General features: G+C 39.2%; 1 long non-coding RNA gene across 1 annotated transcript in view; it reads right to left on the reverse strand.

Moving 5' to 3' along the window:
• LOC139177972 (uncharacterized) overlaps positions 1 to 18,251 on the reverse strand; it is a 269,642-nt gene that overhangs the window by 217,459 nt on the left and 33,932 nt on the right. Inside the window, exon 3 of the long non-coding RNA XR_011562380.1 lies at positions 5,921 to 5,954. This is a non-coding gene — a long non-coding RNA (uncharacterized lncRNA). The remainder of the gene's footprint in view (positions 1 to 5,920; positions 5,955 to 18,251) is intronic.

Genomic DNA, 18,251 nt, shown 5'->3' on the forward strand with positions numbered 1-18,251 from the left:
AAATGATACACATATGTGCATTTCATAAACATTACCCAGGATAAAATAACACTACAGGATAAAGATACTTCTATAAATTCACACACTAATAATAAAATTTAGATCTAAAATGTGTGAGTACTTAACGTAGGCCAGACATTATTGTAACTTCATTCTATGTTTAACTCATTTAATTCTAACAAAAAATCCAATAAGTGAATGCTATTATTTTCCCCTTTACATATGGAAAATGTGACATAATGAAGGAAAGATGGAGCTTAAATACTAATCCAGGCAATCAGAACCCAGAGCTTGTATACATAACTACTATATTCTACTGCTAAGACCTCCCCAAAAGATACTTTCAATGCTCATCACCTATAAAGGTGTCTACTTGAGAGATGAGGGTCATTTTATGATGTAACAATCAAAAAGTGGCCTTAAGATGAATATGAAGACCCTCAAACAAAGATATACATGTATTTAATCTTCAATAAGATTTGAGCCCAAGAAGCAATTTCCATATTAAGAGAATGGCCTTAAACACCAGTCTTTTCAGTTGTGGGCACAGAAACAGGTGTTTTGAAGTCAGTCTCTCTCTGTCTCTCTCTCTCTCTGTGGAATGGCCAGTGAGGAATGGGCAGAAATCAGGATATGGAGCTGCTGCTGCTAAATCACTTCAGTCATGTCTGACTCTGTGTGACCCCATAGATGGCAGCCCACCAGGCTCCCCTGGGCCCCTGGGTTCTCCAGGCAAGAACACTGGAGTAGGTTGCCATTTCCTTCTCCAATGCATGAAAGGGGAAAGTGAAAGTGAAGTTGCTCAGTCGTGTCCAACTCCTAGCGACCCCATGGACTGCAGCCTACCAGGCTCCTCCATCCATGGGATTTTCCAGGCAAGAGTACTAGAGTGGGTTGCCACTGCCTTCTCCGAGGATATGGAGCAATGGAGTACAAAATCTATGGTTTCAATTTCCAGTTGGCTTGACAATTCTCAGGGGCAGGGGTGATAGCTCTTGATCCCTGTTATGGGCTAAATTGCTTCACCCTCTAAATTTATGTACTGAAACCCTAACCTCCAGTACTTCAGAAAAGGACTGTATTTGGAGATGGGACCTTTAAAACGGTTATTAAGTTAAAATAAAGCTGTTAGAGTGGGCTTGAGTCCAATCTGATTAGTGTCCTAATTAGAAGAGATTAGGACAAACAGACACCAAGGACACACACACAGAAAGAGGACCAAGTGAGAGGACACAGCAAGAAGACAGCCACTGCAAAGGCAAGAGAGAGGCCTTAGAGGAGACCAAACCTGCAACACCCTGGTCTCGGACTGCTAGTCTCCAGAACCATGAGAAAAATACATTTCTGTTTTTCAAGCCGCCCAGTCTATGGTATTTCATTGTGACAACTCTAGCAAACTAAGTCTCTGAGAGTTCAGGGTAAAAGATATATTCGAACACCCTGTGCGTAGCAGCTTTATATCTACCTGGGTAGAGTTTATTAAAAGCTGGGCAAACGCCATGGTTCCCAGCCAGATGGAGAACTGGAATGCTGAACAGAATGCCTAAGTAAAAGCCAAACAGTAGTGACAGACCAATGGGCCATGTTTGACGAGCAATGGATCAGATATCCAGCTTAAAATCGTAGCTCTGCTACTAACTAGCTATGTGACCCTGTGCATGTTTTTAACCACTGAGTTGCTTCATCCATAAGGATCCCTATCTCGTGGCTATTGCAAGGATTAAATGAAAAGAAGTAATATATGAAAAACAGTACAGTTACAAAGCCATTGCAAGCACTCAATAAATGGAAATCATGGGGTGGCCATGATTTTATGGATGCTGCATGCCTAGGGTTTACTCTAGTTAGAACCTGTGGCTTCCAGCCTGACTCTGCATAGATTATGGCTGGCAGGGCCAAGTCTTCTGGCCTTTTGCCTGCCTTGGTACAGACTAACTTCCCTACTGGACTGTGCTGGCAGGAGCAGAGGTTCAAGGCCCATAGCTGAACAGGTTGAGAAGCCAGAGCTAAGATTTTCCCCCATCCCCCCACAGATAGATAGTAAATCTATCCAGTAGGGTCATCTTAGAACAAAAAGGGACAATACCAGGCACCGATTCCTTTATCCTGTTTAGTACCCACTTCAAAGCACTCTGACCCCCAAGACCTCCCTTGAACATGGGTGGAAGAAAGCTCCAGAGGAGAAAATTCTCAGGATACTATGCAAGAAAAGGGTCATCATTTTGATATGTGGATGTCATTTGCCTAATAAAAAAAAAAGTTCTTGAATAATCAAAAACACACTAAAGTGTAAGCAGTAAATTAGGTCTACACATCCAAAACACCCAGACCATTGCTACAGTGAAATTAAAAACATATTCAGTCAGTTATGATTCTAAGAAGGGAATTTTACAAAAATGAAGCTATATTTTAAAAATACTTCTTGAGATTCAGTCACATCAGAGAAGAAATATTTTTTCTTAAGATATTTTCATCAAGGATGACTTTGTTTTCTTTCTCTGCTGAATTAGAAACCCATTTACAATGCCAAACCATTAGAACAAGACCAATCCTGTTATGACAAATATCATTGCCCAGCCAATGGTCCACTCATTGCAAAATGTATTTAATAAACATTTCCAGAACCACCCAAGAATGGAAAAACTATGAATGCTATTTCCTGTTAAAGGTCTGAAGCAAGCCTAACGGGAGAACCACACAGTGTGGGGATCTCTGGGGCTGGAACTAGAGGAGTGTTTACTCAAAGCAACTCGAGGGAGCATGGCTGGAAATGGGTAGGGGAGGAGGAACCAGAATCCTAAAGAAGTCAAAACAGTCACCGGGAAAACAACCTCAGATGTTAAAATATCAACAGAAGGATGAGGCAAGGACAGAAACTGAAAGTAAGTAACAGTTTCAGCAGATATGAAACCAAAGCGTAAGTGAAAGAGAAATGTGAAGTCAGAACTGGGGCTGTGAACCTTAAATACTGGCTTTCTTTGTGGGGTCACATAGATAAAAAGAGTACAGGCGTGCCTGCATGCCGCCAAGTCGCTTCAGCTGTGTCTGACTCTTTGTGACCCTATAGACTGCAGCGCACTAGATTCCTCTGTCCATGGGATTCTCCAGGCAAGAATACTGGAGTGGGCTGCCATGCCCTCCTCCAGGGGATCTTCCGGACCCAGGGATCCAACCCACATCTCAGGCCTTCTGCATCGGCAGGCTGGTTCTTTACCACTAGCACCACCTGGGAAGGCCGAAAAGAGTGCAGGACTGGACATCAACTGAAATTTATTTACCAACACACATTTTCAGGAAAATCTAATCTATGGACGAAGACACGACTATTAAATTATTGCACAAAACCATCAAAAAGTATTCTGATGTGCTGAATTTCTATAAAAGTAGAGAAATATTTATTTTTAATACTTATGCCTACAGTAATATTACTGCAAATTTTTAGTCCTAAAAGGTACAATTAACTGACAAGTTTAAAAACAGAGTAAGTGCAAACCAGAAGTTGCAAACTGGGTATCTGCAGGCTGAGTAAAGTTGTGTTTGCCTCGCACAACATTTTATAAAATGAATGACTCGTTACTATCCTGGACTTCCCTGGGTTGGGAAGATCCCCTGGAGGAGGGCGTGGCAACCCACTCCCCGTATTCTTGCCTGGAGAATCCCATGGACGGAGCAGCCTGGTGGGCTACAGCTCTTGGGGTTGCAAAGAGTCGGACACCTGAGCAATTAAGCACAGCACAGCAGACGGTAGGACTTCCCTTCCCTGGCCTTCTTCCTACCTTATGTTTTAATGTGCATGTGACAGTGACAGCAGTGGGGACTTCCATTCTAGCTCTCTGATCTCTCATCCTGATGGGGAGGAGCTTAGGTCTGACATTCACTGGTTCTTATCTCTTAATTGGATAGAGTTACTCGATTAACAATCTGAGAGCACTATCATTCCTCTTTTTTCCATCGTTTCTCTCCTGACCAAACACTTCTGCATACCCAAGGTTTCTTCTGAGAAGAGTGGTAATTAGAAAATACATTTCAGCTTTGTTCTTCCATCAACTTTGTCAGTAATAATGTTGACATCTTGATCTCCAGCTGTCTAATTTCTGTGTCATTTCTCTACTGGTAATGAAATCAAAAGGAGATGAGAGGAGGTGTTATTAACTGGGCCCAGCGAAGTTCAAGGGATTGCTAACATATAAACATTGGAGAATTTAATATAAAGATCTAGGTTCCTGAATTTTGTTGAAAAATGGAAGATCTGGCAAGTCTGGGACCACGTCTGCACACTGTATGCATTGGCTGAAGTTGAGTAATGGATGCCACCTTTAGAAGGAGCATGAATGTTCCAGCTTGCCAGTCTCCACCACCCCATATCATCTCACACTCTGGCATTTAAATGACATCTTATCCTAGCATTTTAAGCTTATAATTTCCTACTATAACCTTACAAACTTCTTTCTTTAGAATACAGACTTTTTCTAGGTTAGTGCAATCCTGATTATCGGAAAGAATGATTAATAAAAACTTTGAGGAACACTGGTATGGAAAATCCTGTATCTGTAAGTCTGATTGTAAAGCTAAGTGTTGTGGCATTCCGGCTCTAACCTGGAACATCTACAGATCTCTGTTATTTCACTCCACACATTTCCAGTGCACGGACCTAGACCAACAATTTTCCCCTAATTTTAGATGAGACTGCACTTGCCAACTCGGAAAAATCCTTTAAGCCCAATAGCAAAGAATATTCTCCATCTCCAGCTTATATTTGTGTCCAGACATCATAAGATTGTCTCTCTCTGGCAAAACCAAAGTAGACAATTGGGAAAATTATTGAACTAGCTCAAGCAAAACACATGTCAAATGACCCAGGTAATTTCCAGAAAGCCAATGTTTTTGCTGAATTAAAGTACTTGGAGAATTGCCCCAACCACCTGTATTGCTTAGGTCATGGAGACTAAGACTGTTTTCACAACTAAAATAATCACAGTTGAACCAGCCTTGGAAGCCCATCTCAAAAGTAGATTTTGCTGCATCACTGTGGATCAAATTACCTTTAAAACAATCAGTTGTGGGGATAGTAAAACATATTAATTTGATTGTCCTGAAGTAATTTAATCATGTTACACAGATATGACTAATATTATACTGATTCTCAATTTCATTTCATAAGATAGCAAAGTAACTAGTCAATCAATCAGCTGTCTAACCCAAATGATAATAGTGGTAACAGTTGGTTTGATATTTTTATTTAATTAACTGACTGCAATTTTGAAATTCTTTAAGATACCCTTATGATCCAGGTACAGGCTAAGATTTAGCTCCCTTAATTATTTTTTCTTTGTCTAGAACCTAGCTTTATTTCTCTTCACATACCTGTTTGGATGACTTCTAAATAAAGCTAAATTCCTCCACTGGCTTTCTTTCTGTGGGCTCTTACCTATTTGGTTTTTTGTTTGAAAATAAAGTCTCTTCTGGCTTACCTTCTGAGTATCTTTGACATTGATTTTTTTGAAAGTTAATTGTCTCTTAACTATCCATTAGTGTTTCTTACCTGAAATCCTGGCCACCCTGACATCATTCACTTCAGAAAATACAAAGTAAATATGACTCCAGATTTACATCAGGAACTTGAACAAGCACTACAGACTAGATTGTTTGGCTTCATGTCTTGCTATGAGTCAGAGCCAGGAGGCTCCCATTAAGGTGCATATGAATTGTGTTATTCCACGCAGAAGTTTGTCTATACCGTAAGGTTGTAAGGCTGCCAAGTTCTTCTAACAATCTCCTGGGCCAATTTTCAAAACATATCAGTATCTCATTAGAGCCTTCATTTGTAAAAAGCTTTACATTCTACTCGGCAAGCTACAGTTACACAGATATTTTGTTATAAGGTAAAGTAAAATCCATTTTAAATAAGTTTATCACTTACATTGTCTTAGTACCGCTCAGGTTGTCGCATTCATCTGGAATGAGTTGCCATAAAAAGAAGAGATAAATGCAAAGAATTATGCATGGAGTGTGCTTTGATATAGCTCAAAGTAACAGCAGGGGCATTTTCAGGGAAAAATTTGTTCTACACTCCCATCACTATTCAAAACCAGGGGAAGATCCCTCAAACTAAGTCACTTGGCAGGACAAAAACCATTCAAATAAGCTCAGATCATGAGGGAAAAAAGCAAAAGCAACAAATATTCTCTCCTCAGCTTCAAACCCCTCTCTTTTCCTCTTGCTCCTCTCCTTTAAATGAATCCCTCAAGAATTTTAGGCAAATATATTTTGAAACAGTGCTGAATCTCAAAAGATTTAGTAGTTGAAGAGTTCACTGCTAGACCCCCTCGCACATCTCCTCCTTATTCTTCAAAAACCACTTCTTCAAATGATAACTTGTGAAGATGTCCCTCATCATTAGGTCATCTCTCACCCTAGTATATCACCACCTTCAATGATAAATGACCTAGTAAGAGGATGAAACGTATCAGGGTTCAAAGCTCCCATGGATTGATGGTCCCAGCACTATAGCTGGGAGATTTCTTTCCCTGTCTTACCAAGCTCTGTGTTCTGTGCTGAAAGGACAATGATTATTTCATCGGTTCAAGAAGTGAGACATGAAGGATGGGGGCCAATAGAAATTGGACCAGGGAATATAATCACGTGTTTTCTAGGGGGGGGAAAATCAAACAAACTGAAAAAGAAACTCTGACAGCATAAAACAAAGAATTAACACTAGTCTGTTACTCCTTTAAAGAAGGTATTACTGAGGGGCCTTAAAGAAGGAATCAGATGTTCTCCACTGTCACTGAGAACAATAAAATAAAATAACACTAAATTATGGCAAGAGAAGAAAACGTTATATACCAAGCAAAACTCCATGACTGGGTAAGACTCTTCTTCCAATAGGTCTTTAAAGCTATTGGAAGTAATCGTAATAACAATAACCATAATAATTTCTTGCTTTAAGCAGGGGAGTGAATGAAATTTCTAGCAGAATCTGTGCATCATGTTCCCTGTTCTCCCCTCTATCTTTCAACCTATTTCATGAAGTCTCACTACAAACAGGTGACAAATGGCTTTGTTCTATATATTGCTCCTATCAAACACTGCCATGTTTTGTCTCTCTGTTTTTTAAAAATTGTATTGGACTATAGTTGATTTACCATGTTGCTAGCTTCAGGTGAATCAGTTCATTCACCTGGTACATGCATTCTCTCTGGTATAGATTCTCTTCCCATATAGGCCATTACAGAGTATTGAGCAGAGTTCCCTGTGCTCTACAGTAGGTCCTCATTAGTTATCTACTTTATATATAGTAGTGTGTATATGTTGATCCCAATCTCCCAATTTATCCACCCCTCCTTAACCTCACAAGTTTGTTTGCTACATCTGTAACTCAGTTTCTGTCTAACAGATAAGTTTATTTGGACCCTTTTAAAAAGATACTGCATGTAAGTGTTAGTTGCTCTGTCAGACTCTTTTGCAACTCCATGGGCTGTAGCCCACCAGGCTCCTCCATCCATGGGATTTTTCAGCCAAGAAAACTGGAGTGGGTTGCCACTTCCTTCTCCACACATATAAGCAATATCATATGATATTTGTCTTTCTCTGTCTACTTCACTCAGTATGACGATCTCTAGATCCATCCATGTTGGTGCAAATGGCATTATTTCATTCTTTTTTTATGGCTGAGTAGTATTCACTGTATATGTGCACCACAACTTCTGTATCCATTCTTCTGTTGATGGACATGTAGGCTGCTTCCATGTCCTGGCTATTGTAAATGCTGCAATGAACACTACAGTGCACATTATGGTTTTCTCTGTTTTTACACGCCTATTTCTTCTACTAGTTGTAACTTCCTTAAGGCAACAACAATTGTCCTACTCAACTTAGCAAGATTATATACTATGGAGACGTGTTATGAGAGGTTTAGTTTTTAAAGTCAACATGAAAGGTAAAACTATTATATGATCAAGTCATTCTGGGAAATCTCCTAGAAAGGGGCAATTTGGAGATCACTTTTCATTAAGTCCAACATGGCCAGGTTTCCCCTCGTGTTGGAACAGTCAGCATATCATTACATCCTTTATTGTGTGAAGCCTTTTTTTTCTACTTTTTTTCAGCTGACCATTTGGCTTGTAATGAGGACCCATATTGATTGAAAAACACATTATTAATAGTGAACACTAGACTCTCGGTATTACAAGATATTTCTCAACCACGAGAAGCACACACAATCTGACAGTGAATGAAGAAAGAGCACATGTGTATGTCTCATCTCATGCTCACTGTAGTCTGAACTCTGTCAGAAGCCATGCTAGGTGTTTCAGAGAGAGATGAGTTGATACAGGGGAACAGTTACACAGGATTAGAAGGCCGAGAGAGGGGAAAAGGTTTCTAAGATAACCCTGGTATTAGTAGCTTGGGAAGCAGCGCTACCACTCTTGGAGCTGGAAGTGTAAAAGAGCAGAAATGGTCTACCAAAACCTGGGGGCTTGCGGGGAGTGTTTCCACAGAGCAGATGCTCAGACCCCCAAGGTACCACTACTCAGACGGTCTGAGGAAGACAACACATGACTGCTACCTGTCCTCTGATAGGAGTTCTAAGAGGAAGTATGGCACTGCTAAAGGAGTCACAGGAGAACTGATGCTAGAAATGCTGAGATTAGGTGGAGGCGGAACCTTTTATGAATGCAACAAATGAAGGGAAATTGACTACAACTGAAAACAAGAAGAATATTCCTTCTGCTTTCTTATCAACTTATAACCTCCAGCCAATGCCTCTAGTGGGCAGACCCTAACCAGAAGCCAGCCATCACAGAAGCCTGGGGAATAGCCTGCATAGTCCCAGATCCAGTATCACAGAGCAGAATGTAAAAGCTTGAGCCTAAGGTTGATGGGCAGTAGGAAAATTAATCTGAGGCACAAATTCATTGAGAGGAATAACAGGAAGAATTTTCTTTTATTATAGTTGCATTCCAATAAGTTAAGAATCAGCCTGCATTACAGAAGACCCCAGTTAGAAAGTAATTAGCCTCTAATTAAATAAACTTAAATTAAAAAAAAAAAAAAAAGATCTGCTAGAGAAGGAATAGGCTACCTACTCCAGTACTCTTGGTCTTTACTGGTGGCTCAGCTGGTAAAGAATCTGACTGCAATGTGGGAGACCTGGGTTTGATCCCTGGGTTGGGAAAGTCCCTTGGAGAAGGGAACAGCTACCCACTCCAGTATTCTGGCCTGGAGAATTCCATGGACTGTATAGTCCATGGGGTCGGACATGACTGAGCCACTTTCACTTTCATGCATGATGCAAATTCACTTTTTCTTATAATCTCAAAGTTCATTAGTCTAATATCCTACTTGTAGTGTGTGATTAATACATATGTTGAATGGATTAATGAAAGTCTTTCTGTCTTTTTAATGCTGAGGGGATTTTTTTCCAATTATTATTCCTGTTTAACTGCCACTGAAAAATGAGTCAGATAAAATATATAAGAACCTAAGGGCAAACTCTGCCACAGTTCACTGACATTGCAAATGTACCTACCCAAACAGTTCAAATGGTTTCTATCCCTGGCTATATCTCTAACTGTCCATTTCCAATTCACTATTGAAAAGTCACTACTGAAGCCACATTTGCACAGTTTAAGAGTGACACCCAGTGGCTTATAATTTAATCACATATTATAATGCATCTGGGAGTCTAATCAGTTCTCAATTATCAACATAAACAGAAAGGTGTATAATATATAAAATACATAAAACTGTAAACAGAAAATGAACCATTACATTTGTTAATACTTTGATAGATTACAGAAGTAGACTTGCTTATCTAGTTGTTGAGATTCCATATTTAAGGTTGTTTGCAATTTTCCTTTCCTGAGGAAAGGAAACGCCTGTCACAATTCTGGTGCTAACTGCTAATGGCATGAGCTGATGGGCTGGGAAGGAAAGTGGGTACAAAATAGACTGGGACTGGATTTATCAAATATTGAGCAGTTCTAGACCTGACTCTCAAAGCCAGAAGTTCATTATTTGGGGCTCCAAAGGGTATGGAAAATTCAGCCTAGATCTAGGTTAATACGTAAAGGTATCAAGGAGGGTAGTAGAGCCTGTCTGCACAGGGCTCCAGGAAGATGCAATATTTTAGAGTTGGGCAGGCTCTTCAGCTGGGGGCCCAGGGGATCAGGCTACTTAAGGAGGAGTCCCAGCTTGCAGTTGCTTTAGGGAGCCTGGGATCAGCAAAATGCCAAGGCAGCAACTGATCTTCCTCAAGATCAGAATGGAGCTCCATTCTCAGTGACATGCTGCAGGAAGCTGAAGGTGATTTCTACCTGTGGCTTGTGAAGTCAACCTCATTCTAGGATAGACGATCTTCAAAACAAAAACAAAGCAGAAACCCCACATACACTTTAAATTCTATTTCTTTCAATGGAATGTTTGAAGAAACCAGTAACTCCATCATAAAATCTCACACTAAATAAAATAGAAATAGAAATCTTCTCATCTATTTAGATGGAATTTAGCCTGAAAAATTCAGAATTCAGAATTCACAGTGATTGAATGGGTTCTCAGGCCTGAAGGAATTTGGCTCAGACAAGCTCCTTCCCTATTAAATAATATTTTCCAGAGGCAAGAAAAAATGTATTTACTCATAAATATATAGCAGTGAGTTCAAAGGAAATCTCAGTGGTGGCAGTAGTTAGAATTAATTCAAACACTTCTTTGATTCAGCCTGACTTGGGAGCAGGATACTAATAGCGAGTTATGAAAATGATTAGTATAGCTCATAACATCAACATATGGTAAGAGATTTGCTGCGGCTTCCTTCTATATAATCGTATCCCACAGGGAAATGGGGATATGATATTTTTATGATTACGGAGTATAAAAGAAATCTGTTCCCACAAAGTCAGCTTACCTCTCACATCAAAAAGATAAGCAGAGTTAGGCTCTCCTATGGAGACTTCTATGCCATTTTAAATATATATTTTTGGAAACTGAAAGGCAGAACTGTAGAAATTCATAGATGCTTACAACCTCAAAATGGTCTTTTTCTCAGTGAAAATGCACTGTCATGATGACAAAGAGGATGATGATAATGATGATCTTACCTTTTATCAGGATTCTTTTTCATCCCTTTGAAAAATGGGAGCTCTCAGCAATCAAATGGAAATAATTTCAAGACCAGCCTCTTAATGATAGTGTTTTAATTATCAGAGAAAAGGGCCAAGTCTGAAACTTAATAGGAAACTAGGAGATGTACATCTTTCACCTTTTTCAATTAATCTGGCCTAACAATGACTGATTGGCCAAAAGAGTAGAAGGTAGATATTTCAATGAAGATAGAAACATATATCTTAGTGTTTTGTCTAGTTTTTTCCTCAAAAAATGCTATTTTAATAGGAAACAGATTGCGTGTCTCAAATCTAATAATCAATAAATGGAAAAATGTCAATTACCCTCTCTAGTTTATTGTCCATAGCAAGTCTGCTTTTGCATTTTGTTTATTTAACTGTGGGCATTCGCTTATCAAAAAAAAAAAAAAAACCACATGAGATGGAGTAAATCTGGGAAATGCTCCAGAACTTAAATGCTTTTGTGGCTTACTCTGCTTTGGCAGAGCTGGTGATAACAGAAGGCACTGTTTTCAGGAGACCCTTCAGTCCTTATCAGCTCCATCGCCATGGAGGCTCACGCGTGACTGCAGTTTACTTTACTGCACCGCTCACCAGCAGATTCTCCCTTCAGTGGGGGAGACTTGCCCTCCTGGTCCCCCAGCTCACATGCATGGGGAAGTATTTCAAGGGAGAGTCTCACAAGAATCTAGAAAGAGGTCAGAGTTATCTTTTAGGAATTGACTTTAACTCAGCGATAAGACGTTTGTATCAATGTTTGTCTTCATGGAGAATGAGAAAGATCATGATTTAAATAGGCCATTAATGGAGAGAGAAAATGAAAAAAAATGTGTGTTTCTGACTGAGGGAGTTGTATAGTGTACATAAAAATAAAAGGAGGCTCATAACTGAATTTCTTTTAAACACTTGATTTAGATTTTCTACCATCAGTTTGGGCTTCCCAGGTGATTCAGACAGTAAATAATCCACTGCAGGAGATATAAGAGACACAGGTTTGATTCCTGGGTTGGGAAGGTCCCCTGAAGGAGGGCATGGCAACCCACTCCAGTATTCTTGCCTGGAGAATTTCATGGACAGAGGAGCTTGGTGGGCTACAGTCCAAAGGGTCGCATAGAGTCAGACACAACTGAAGCAACTTAGCATGCAGACAGGTACCATTAGTTTACCAGAGGTACAAGGAACAAAATGCAATATTTACTACTAAAAGCTTAATGGAGCATAGACTGTGTTGAGGTATAAACAGAAAGAGTATTTGTCCAGAAAGCAGAATATAAGTCTACCAACAAACACAACCAACAAGCTCAAATTCTGGCTTCTCAGAAAATTATCAGAGTAGAGGTCTTGTAAAGATGTCCTCTGCTCATACTGGTGTAGACCTCTCATGTAGTTCCCAAGAAAAAGAAGTTTCATGTTAAATACGACCCTGTCCTCTCGCTATCATATCCTCTGCTTACTCTGTGTCCCAGGGCACTCAGAAGTGACCCCCTGCTTCCATTTCCAGGTCTGTAAATCAAGGCAAAGATACCTGACTACTTAGACATTCCCCTCTCTGGACCCAGTTAAGGCACCCATCTAAATGAGACACTTAACATAAACATAGGACCTTGAAAAAATGACATCTGTGTTGAGTGTTCAATATTGTTCAGAAAGTGAATGTGTCAGGGGAGCAGAGACAGGTGACAAGATTAGTGAATAAAAGCAAAAAGTGAACTAGAAAATTTATAGAAAAAAGGAATATAGGTGGATGAGACCTTTAAATTTTAAAAGGCAGAGATATTTATATTTTTGTGAGCATAAGAACAAGCATAATCCAAGAGGTCTGTTAAGCGTCCAAACAACAAAAATGACCCAAGGAGATCCCAATGACATGGAAGTGTGCTCCCTACTTACAGTCCCCTAGGCAACTGGACTTCCTCTGCATGCTGACTGCATTATTATAGGACAAGTCAAATGCAAATGAAATAAACTGGAATTTGAGGCAGAGTAACACTGTGGACTAGGCAACCTCTCCATGAGACAGATAACGAGAGGAGTTTTGCAGGGTCTATGAAGCAAAGGATGAGATCATGGTATAAAAGGATAAATAGCTTGAGAGCTCAGACATTTGTCAAATCCTGAAGATTTACCTGTCATATCTTGCTCTGAATTTGATCATGATCAGGGTCAATAATTAACCAAATACATTGGTCTCCTCTTACTTGAACTATTACACTTAAAAATGTGCTTTAAAAATGTGAACTATCATACTTTTAAATGTCTTTTTAGGACTCTATCAGCAGACATATTTGCACAGGCACACAAAGACACCTCAACTGGGGTTTTTGAATGCAGTGTCATGTAAAATAATCTAATATTGGAGTAACCTAAATGTCCATGAATACGGCAATGCTAATCATAATAAAGTATGATATACCTATACTAGGAGCAAAGAGTAATGATTGGAACATGATCTCCAAACCCAGACTGCTTGGGATCATAGCTCTGTTGCTTTCCAGCTATGTGACCCTGGCCAAATTTCTTAGCTGCTCAGTGACCATTTCTCCTAATGGTAACAAGAAGATGAACATTTCCATTTTTGTAGAGCTATTGTTAGAATTAACTGTGATACCACTCCAAAAAGCCAGAACACTGTGTGACACATACCAGGTATTCAATTCATGTTAGCCTGATTCTTATTTTGAACACATGATTATGCAGCATTTAAAAAGAATGTGGAGTGCGCAGATGCAAAGGCTCTTGACTTGGGAGCCCGGGCAGGGGGGCGGTCTTGAAGACGCGTCCTTTGGTTTGGCCTCAGTGACGGAACTCTCCGTCTTCAACCGCTGGGCGGAAGGCGTTTGTTAGGGGCCCGGCCAAAAAAAATAAATAAATAAATAAAAAGAATGTGATCTATAAGAACAAGGCTAGCAGTATCACATACCCTGGTTTTTTAAAGAGAAAAACAAACATCATATATATGGAATCTAGAAAAGTGGTACAGATGAACCTAATTGCAGGGCAGGAACAGAGGCACAGACAGAATGAATGGACTTGTGGAGATAACAGGGGAAGGAGAGGGTGGAATGAACTGAGACAGTAGCAGTGACATACATACACTCTCATGAGTAAACAGACAGTGGGGACCTGCTGTGTGCCACAGGGAGCTCAGTTCAGCGCTCTGTTATGACCTAGATGGGTGGGATGGGGAGCGTGGGAGGAGGGCTCAAGAGAGAGAGGAAACATATGGCTGATTCACACTGCTGTACATCAAGAACTAATACAACATTGTAAAGCAATTATAGTCTAATTAAAAATGAAAAGGCACTGGGAGGGAGACATTTGCATGTCACATACCCGATAAAGTACTATATTTTAATACTCAAAATATAGAAAAAATACATATAACTAAAAAAAAAAAACAATTTGAAAATAGGCAGATGATCTGAATAAAAATTTTTCCAAAGAAGACATACAGATGGCCAATAGGCATATGAAAGATGTCCAACATCACTATTAGGGAAAAGCAAATCAAAACTTCAATGAGCCATAACTTTATACCTGTTAGAATGACTATTACAGAAAAAATAAGGAATAACAAATGTTGAGAAGGATATGGAGAAAAGGGAACCCTCCTAACACTATTAGTGGGACTGTAAACTGGTGTATATTACGGAAAATAGTATGGAGGAGATTCCTCAAAAATTCAAGATGAGCACTATCACATGGCCTAGCTATTCCACTTCTGGGCATTTACCCAGAGAACACAAAAATGCCAAGCCAAAAAAATATATGCATCCCTGTGTTCACTGCAGCATTACTTATAATAGCCAAGATATGGAAAAAAACCTAAATGTCCATCAATGCATGAATGGATAAAGATGTAGTATACATACACAATGGAATACTACTCGGCCATAAAATAAATAAAATCCTACCATCTGTGAAGGGTATTATGCTAAGTGAAATAAGTCAGAAGGAGAAATACAAATACCATATAATTTTATTCATATGTGGAATCTAAAAAATGCCTCAACAACAACCACAAAACCAAACAACAAACTCATAAAATAAAAGCAAACTCATAGATACAGAGAGCAGATTAGTGGTTACAGAAGGGAAGAGGGACGTGGGGGTGGGTGAAATGCGTGAAAGGGGTCAACTGTATGCTGATGGATGCTAACTAGGCTTGTGGTTCTGATTACTCTGTATGTTGAGCTATAATGGTGTACACTTGAAATTTATATAATAAAAAATAATAGTCAAAAAAAGAAATAAAAAGAATAGAATACAGCTTTAATTTCTGCCATAGAAAACTCTGCAAAGTAAACTGTGAGATGAAAAAAAAAGTTGCAGAACAATATGTAAAGGGTGATTCTTAATTTTTAGTGCATACAGGCAAACACACATCTGGGTATATATAAATGCACAGAAGAAAGCATAAAAGGACCAGACAATAACAACTATCTCTAGAGAAGGAATAGGATTGGATGGAAGAAGGACCTGAAAGGAGATCGTCACTTTCTTCCTCTATGTTCTGCAGTTGACGAGCTGTTTTTACAAACACAAAATTACGTGTTACTTATGTACTTTTAAAATATATACTTTTGAAAATATAATAAGTAGACAAGTAAAGGAGCAACAAGAACAGTGAAAAACACTTTGATCAAGTCAGTGTTGGCAGTGCTTTAACCATCTGAGTTTCTAAGGACAAGGGAAGTGATCTAGCACAGGACAAGGCCAAGACACGACAAGTAGGTCCTAGTGCAAAGGCCGAAGGAGGTATTCTATATAGAGAGAGAGAGACTTTTTTCTCTCTTCATTCCCATTTTAAAGAAAAAAAAATAGTAATAACTTAGTTGATTTTAAACCACTGATTTTTACTACCTGGAATGTAAGTCTAATGCATCCTAGGTGCAGTCTCCCAGCATGCAGACCGAACTAGAGTCCCACTCTTGTCCTAGCTATCACTCCTCCGTTTGGGAATGTTGGCCTGACCAAAACAAAACAAAAAACAACAAAAAAGAAGAGATTGTGAGGGGGAAGAAAAGAGTTTTCATGATCTTTTTAAATGCTTGAGTACTAAGCTTTAGACCCTCAAACAGTTTGATGGGAATTTACCCTCTTCCTTTGGCTAGTGTGATATTAGCATAGTCACGTATAAAGTAAGCTGAGATTAGCAATGCAGCTTGACAACTGAACCAGGGTGAAATGAAATACCCAAATCACGGTGATATTTGTTTATCTGCATAACATGCCCCACTATGGCCCTACCGTTTGTTTACGGAAAACATTCATTCTGACTCGTCAGTGCCCATACCTTCTTGGTTGTAAATAATTCTGAATATCATCCCTGGGAAAAACTAAGACTATGGCTCAACAAATACTTTCATGAGCAGTCTAACCAGCTGAGCTAATATCTGTAGATATTTAAAATGATAGCTTAGTCCCATAACTGCACAGCATCTTTGAATGATAGCTAACCATTAGATGGCAATAGTCTCTGTCACACACCAGATTTGATCATCTCCCCAGCCATGATGCTTTTTTCAAGTGCAGGCCTTCATTACCCAAGGGAAATTGAGGTCAGAAAAACCCCACATAAACTAAATCAATTAAAAATCGTGACCAATTTTGGGGAACAAATGTATACCTGTGGCGGATTCATTTCGATATTTGGCAAAACTAATACAATATTGTAAAGTTTAAAAATAAAATAAAATTAAAAAAAAAATCATGACCAAAATTTCATAGTAAATAGCGAGGGCTAAATGTGATTGGGGGATTTACTTTACAAAATTACATTTTTAAAATGTAATTGCCTCCATTTTCATTTCTATAACTTACAAAATTTGAGTTATAACTATCTTCTAATTATTAGGATAAAGAATGAATCGCCTTTTCATTGTTTGGAAACACAAAATTTCTTTAACAAATTTTATGGGAGCATAATATAATATCCTTTGGAAAGTGGAAAGTAAAAGTCACTCAGTCGTGTCTGCCTCTTTGTGACCCCATGGACCGTAGCCCATCAGGATCCTCTGTTCATGGCATTCTCCAGGCAAGAATACTGGAGTGGGTAGCCATTTCTTTCTCCAGGGGATCTTCCTGATCCAGGGAATCAACCTGGGTTTCCTGCATTGCAGGCAGATTTGTTACTGTCTGAGTCACCAGGGAAACTTATTTCAATGCTAATTACCTGAACTGCTTTAAAAATATATATATACCTAGGGTATTTAACAATTTTTTCCAAAGGCATTTCTTAATTCCCTGATAGCTAAATCATTCCCTTCTGAAATACTACCATCTTTATCTGTTTTTTTTTTGTTTGTTTGTTTTTTTCATTTGTTAAGCAGTTTATTCAATCATATGATCTGGGAATCAAGCAGTTCTTCAAACATCATTTTCATCACTGTCATTAAATCTTGCTGCAGTACACAGAACTCTAAGACAGCACCCAAGATTCTTATCTGCTCATGAACATGTGCTATATAATTCCCTCCTTGTGAGTGTGGATGGGGACTGTAACTCTGATGGGATAGTTACTCTTGCAATTAGGTTATATTGTATGAGACTCTATCATAGCAGACAGGAGTGAGATTCTCCTGCTGGCCTTGAAGCAAGCAGCCACGTGTGAACTGCCTAAGGACGGGGACATGTGACAAGCACCTGAGGGTAGCCTCTAGGAGTTGAGAGCTCTCTCTGCTGACAACAAGCATGAAAGAAGGGACTACACCATAGGGATTATATAAATGGGTTAATAGTCTATAATTACAAGACACTGAATCCTGCCAACAACAACTGAGTTTGAAAGAAGACTCCAAGTCTCATGAGGTCACAGTCTCAGCCAAAACTGTACTTTCAGACTCAGAAGACCCTGAGTAGAGACTGTGAGAAGACTCCTGCCTAGCATTAGAATCTCTCAATCCAAAAAACTGACAGAACAGTTGGTGAAAAAAAGGACAGAGTAGTTGGTAAGGTGGATTAGGATACACAGACTCTACTGTTAAGAACAGATTTTTGATTGATGATAAATATGGTCTTCTCGTTACTGAATATTATATTGAAGACTTTAATTCTACCATGATCTTTACTTCCCTAAGCAACTCTGTGAGGCAAGGGACACTTGGAAAATAAAGACTCCTTGCTGGT

Source organism: Bos indicus, chromosome 20 (genome assembly GCF_029378745.1).
Source record: "Bos indicus isolate NIAB-ARS_2022 breed Sahiwal x Tharparkar chromosome 20, NIAB-ARS_B.indTharparkar_mat_pri_1.0, whole genome shotgun sequence".
NCBI lineage: Eukaryota > Metazoa > Chordata > Mammalia > Artiodactyla > Bovidae > Bos > Bos indicus.